Source organism: Dendrobates tinctorius, unplaced genomic scaffold (assembly GCF_039654945.1).
Source record: "Dendrobates tinctorius isolate UK_male_01 unplaced genomic scaffold, ASM3965494v1 ptg000326l, whole genome shotgun sequence".
NCBI lineage: Eukaryota > Metazoa > Chordata > Amphibia > Anura > Dendrobatidae > Dendrobates > Dendrobates tinctorius.
This window is the reverse complement of record NW_027361993.1, coordinates 3,719,567-3,725,000: the sequence shown is the minus strand read 5'-3', so window position 1 is coordinate 3,725,000 and position 5,434 is coordinate 3,719,567. Positions and strand designations below refer to the sequence as shown.

General features: G+C 37.7%; 1 long non-coding RNA gene across 2 annotated transcripts in view; it reads left to right on the top strand.

The window, feature by feature from the left end:
* Nucleotides 1-413, top strand: part of LOC141074170 (uncharacterized) — a 5,788-nt gene extending 5,375 nt beyond the window's left edge. For both annotated transcript variants that reach the window (XR_012227144.1, XR_012227143.1), the window contains one exon: nucleotides 161-413. This is a non-coding gene — a long non-coding RNA (uncharacterized lncRNA). The remainder of the gene's footprint in view (nucleotides 1-160) is intronic.
* The last annotated feature ends 5,021 nt before the right edge of the window (nucleotides 414-5,434 follow it).

The window sequence follows — 5,434 nt, the reverse complement described above, 5'->3', positions numbered from 1 at the left end:
AACTCTGGTTTGCAGTGCGACAACAGTGGTCCTGATCTTTCCTGCTGATAGGTGGAGTAAAACATGAAATATCCTATCTGTGTAACTTCTAAAACGAAATCCTTTTCTGCCATTGTCTTGCCCAATGCTAACCCTTGCATTGCCCCTCTTTGTCGCCCAGGCTAATGTCACTGTTCTCAGTAATCATCGGGCTGAGAACTTTGCGCCACAGCACTGACAAAGTAAGGAATAAAGCGAATCTCGTTAGCTGATAAGGTCTATTTCCTGAGGGGGAGAAGGAGGCGATCCTGACTGATGGCTGAATGACGACCTGGACACTGTGGAGTAATTAATAATTAATATACATAGAGTAATGGATAGATTTTTTTTAACACTGAACTGATTTTGGAATAAAAACCGATCACCTGCACACAGCTTATGGAGTGTTCGTTTATTTATTTTTAGGAAAGAAAAATAGATAAAAAAAAATCTAAATAACAAATGCTTTGTATGCGAAGTGCAGTAGTATTCAGGTAGCGACTTTTGCTTTCTCCCTGGGTATTTGCTATATTTGCTCATGCTTTGGTCCACTTTTGTCGCATAATTAGACGTCCTTTTAATTGAGTTCAGGACCTCTGCAATGTCTGAGTGCTGCCCATAATCCTGGAGAAGTAATATAGGGAGAGGCAGCCAGGAGCTGGGAGAAGGGTAAAGTGAAGCATTAACCAACCACTCATTAAAGGGAAACTGGAGGAATGCAGATTTAATGCAGATCAAGTCTGGAGCTGAAGTGGCAGTAAATGGGGCTATATATCCTTATATATCCTGATATGTTCTTCCTTGGGGTAATCCAAACCATGTGCAGTGTATAAGATGCGCCAATGTATGCGAGGCTCCTATTATACCCCATTATCCAGCCTCATTTGTATGCAATAAATAGAAAGGTGCAATTATAACAGCCCAGATTATTGCCCCTTCTATTCAGCTGCTGCGAACAAGGATTAAACCCCCCTTATAAGAAAGACTCTGCCCTGTTAATACATACATAGCCCAGGGTGGATATTAATCACATCAGGTTTTCTTCTTCTTCCTTTTTTTTTTGCTCACAATTGCAAAAATTGTTTGGGCGCCTGCCAAAAAGTATGATTTCAATTAAGGGGATTTGGTGGTCGAGGGGGGCACTGGCAGGTATTGTGCCGGCTCCTGGGTTTTGTTTCACGAGAAAGGATTCAGATGGAGAGAAGTCTAAGCCACTGGGAGAGCTTTTTTTTTTTTTTTTTTTTAAAAACTGCTGGGTCTATTGGTTTTTTTTTCTTTTTTTTCTTTCCAGGCATCGACTATAGAATAAAACCAAAAAAAAACAAAAAGGAGAGGAACTGGGCAGAAAAGGGGATTTACTTCACAGCCAAGTGAACCAGAAATGTCTGCACCTACCACGTGTAATATTTAGAAAGACAATTAATGCAAGCAGATTAATAGGAATATGCTGCAGAGAAAACACAGATTGGACTGGAGGTAGCAAATCTGGGGTCCTTTTACTTATTACAACCTGTAAACCTCATATATATATATATATATATATATATATATATATATATATATACATATACACTGCTCAAAAATTTAAAGGGAACACTAAAGTTGGATCAGCGTGTAGTTTGCTCCCTTTATTTTTTTGAGCAGTATATGTATATATACAGTATAGCTCCACTGCAAGAAGTATCAGAGCAATGATGAGAATGAGCTATGTCCCAAAACTGCAGGGGATTTGGGATCCTTTTAGTTATCACCAACCTGTGGCTCCTCAGCTGTTGTGAAACTCCAATTCCCATAGTTACATAAGCTAAAAAAAAAAGACTTAATTCCTTCAAGGTCAATCTTTCTAGAATTGTAGATTCCTATTGCAATAAATATGTCAATTTTCTATGAAATATTTGAGCTATGTCAAAAAGATCTGCAAGATCTCTGCTTGCAGATATGAATGGAATTAGTCACTGGTTGCTTCAGCAGATCCATGTCTTTCCTGATCATGTGATGGACACACAGAGACCTTTCTCCACTGTACATTAATCAGAACTGTGTCTCATATTATCCATGTCTTATATCTGTTGCTGGGACACAATGACGATTGTAATTAAAAGTAAATAATTGGAAAATTTAATCTTTTGATTTCACAGCAATCAATAGTGTACATCAGTAAAGCAGGAGTGCATTTTTAAGAAAAATAAAGTCATGGAAATATTTTGCTGTTTTGGACCAAGCTAAATACTGATGAGGATGCTGGAATATGAAAGTGGGCTCCATTGCTGGAACTCTAAGACAGTTAATAAAAATTGATCATCATTTTTTCTCCTTTGAATAAAACTTACATAAGGCTAAGTATACACTGGGCATTTTTGCTGCTTTTTTTTAAGCCTTTTTATGTTAATGTTCAGCTGCGTTTTACAGCACCAGCAAAGCCTATGAGAATTCAGAAATCTCATGCACACACATTGGTTTCTTTGTCATCAGTATTTTGTGCTTTGCACGTTTTTTTGGACATAAAGCATATCACTTCTTTCAGCGTTTTGTCAGCATTTTTAACCCATTGGCTTGAATGGATGGTGAAAAAAACGCCCCAAAAATGCAGGTATCATGTTTTGCTGCATTTTTTGTGCCAAAACCTGATTCTATGGAATAGGACTTTTTTTCAACACTAAATTTTATCAGCATGCTCAAGAGACAAATCTAGCATGCTAAAACTGCCACAAAAAACGCATAAAAATGCAAGAAAAAACAAGAAAAAAATGATAAAAAATGCCTAGTGTGAACGTACATAAAAATTACCTCTATGGAATGTTTCTGCACTTAAGGGCTCATTCAGATGAGCATATTATATGTAACAAGTGTCTGTGAGAAAAAAAATGCAGCAAGCACTAGTCTCTATAATTTTATTTTTAAGAGATTTTCCTATTTAAGTCTATGGATGAACAAAAAAACCCAGATCACATACATACTGAACATACAGATGAAAAATGGATGATTTTTCATGTAATCGTCTGAATATGGCCTTAATGTACTGAATAACAAAAATGAGTTCTTCTTCTTGCACATTGGCACTCACTTCACCTCTGCACAGTTATCAGATATCACACCTTAATAATAAATTTGGTGTAAACTTTTTTATACATTTCTATAATGCACTTTTAAACATTTCTGAATTTTAATTAAGAACCTGAGACCAATGTGTCAAATGTTGCAAGTCAATGGAAAACTTAACTTTTTATGCTGGTTAAAAATGGCTGTGCCATGAATGTATTTAGTCCATGTCTTTTTAAAGGCAGCGATGACCTTGAATATGTGACTTTTTTTTGAGAATTTTCTGTTGAAATGCAATCATAGACATGTCATACTTCACCCCAAAAAATGTTAAGTGCGCCCATTTTGTTTGTAATTTTTACCCCCCAAAATAGTGTAATAAGTTATATAGACCATTAATATATTTGACTTAGACATTTATAACACAGAGAAATAAAAAAATATGTCGCAAACAAAATAAATAAATAAATGTCTCCTAATATATATAAATATATACATATATATATATATATATATATTTTTAGCTTTTAAGAAACATTTATTTTTTGTCATTTTGTTCAGACAGACACCTTGTCTGGGACTTTGAAAAGTCTATAGAAAAAGACCAGGAAAAATGCAATATCTAGGGGCTGGATATGTTTTCGAAAAATGTCAAAAACCAAAATGTTCTGTAAGAAGCCTTTACAATATTTCGTAGTAGACTCTGAAGTAACATGAGTGGCAGTGTTAATGTTTTTTTTTTAAAAGGAATAATAAACGCCATCGAAATTTCAGAAAACTGCTGTGTGTGAACTGAGCCATAAAACCCCCCCCCCAAAAATGTTATTACGCAGCTTGTGATCCTGACTGTGCATTGCGGGCAACTTGCAGTTGAAAGATTTGTGCGCTTATGTTATAAAGCTGGCATCAGTCAGGAGTGAAATGTTGGAATATAATCCAGAACATTTTTTCCCTTGTAGATTAGTAACTTTGCAAAACAATTTGGGTCTCAGAAGGTTGCCCAAAATAACTTTCCTCTACATTGCCCCCCTGCCTCCAGCCATAATGAAGCATCTATGGCCATAGTCAGCGCTTGTGAGGCATGTTTCCTGTCCCCTCAATTATAATAGGTGTGCGTTGATTACAGCTTGCAGTTAATTTGCATGAAATTGATCTGGTGTGTGCCCAGGTAGACTTAGCCTCGGGCGCAGTATGTCCTCTGCCATTAAAAAGCTCTCACAGTTCTTCTATGTTAAAAAGCTGTAAACGATGAAGCCGATTCACCCGAAATTCCTGCATTCGGAGGGAAGCGTTAAATAATGCAAACCAAGAACCCTTGATTGTGACTTCCCTAAACGGCATAAAACAAACAATGATGTGACATCAGATGCAAAAAAGAAAATTAGCTTCAGGAAAAAAGAGAAAAGGAGAAATCTTTGTGTCTAAACGTGCAAATTGCCTCTTCAGAAAGAAAGAGGACTTTTACTCTACAGCGCCACCTATTGGTAGTAGCGATCCTACAAGTCACAATCAACCCTTTAACGAGTCTTGTAATATGACTTAGGATACAAGCCAAATCAGAATCTCAATTTGCAGACACGGTGTTTCGAGCTATCGGCTCTCGTCAGTGCAAAGTATGAGATCTGATTTGGCTAGGTGAGAGGCTCTGGACTAGGGTCTAAGAGGTAAGGTTTCTCCTTGCAGAGAGTGACATGCCAGCTGTGGCTTGTCAAGGTAAGGAGGCTTATTCGCCGTGCAATGCTCCTCTGGGAAAATAATATGCAAATTGCCTCTTCAGAAAGAAAGAGGACTTTTACTCTACAGCGCCACCTATTGGTAGTAGCGATCCTACAAGTCACAATCAACCCTTTAACGAGTCTTGTAATATGACTTAGGATACAAGCCAAATCAGAATCTCAATTTGCAGACACGGTGTTTCGAGCTATTGGCTCTCGTCAGTGCAAAGTATGAGAACTGATTTGACTAGGTGAGAGGCTCTGGACTAGGGTCTAAGTGGTAAGGTTTCTCCTTGCGGAGAGTGACATGCCAGCTGTGGCTTGTCAAGGTAAGGAGGCTTATTCGCCGTGCAATGCTCCTCTGGGAAAATAATATGCAAATTGCCTCTTCAGAAAGAAAGAGGACTTTTACTCTACAGCGCCACCTATTGGTAGTAGCGATCCTACAAGTCACAATCAACCCTTTAACGAGTCTTGTAATATGACTTAGGATACAAGCCAAATCAGAATCTCAGAATGTGTCTAAACGTAAATCTATAAGGTTGGAGAAATATGACAAACTTTGGCTGTGACATAGGTCGTTACATCACAATTAGGGATGAGTGGACCCGTGGAAGTTCAGGTTTCTGGTCCCCGACCCGAACTTTATTCTAAAGTTGGGT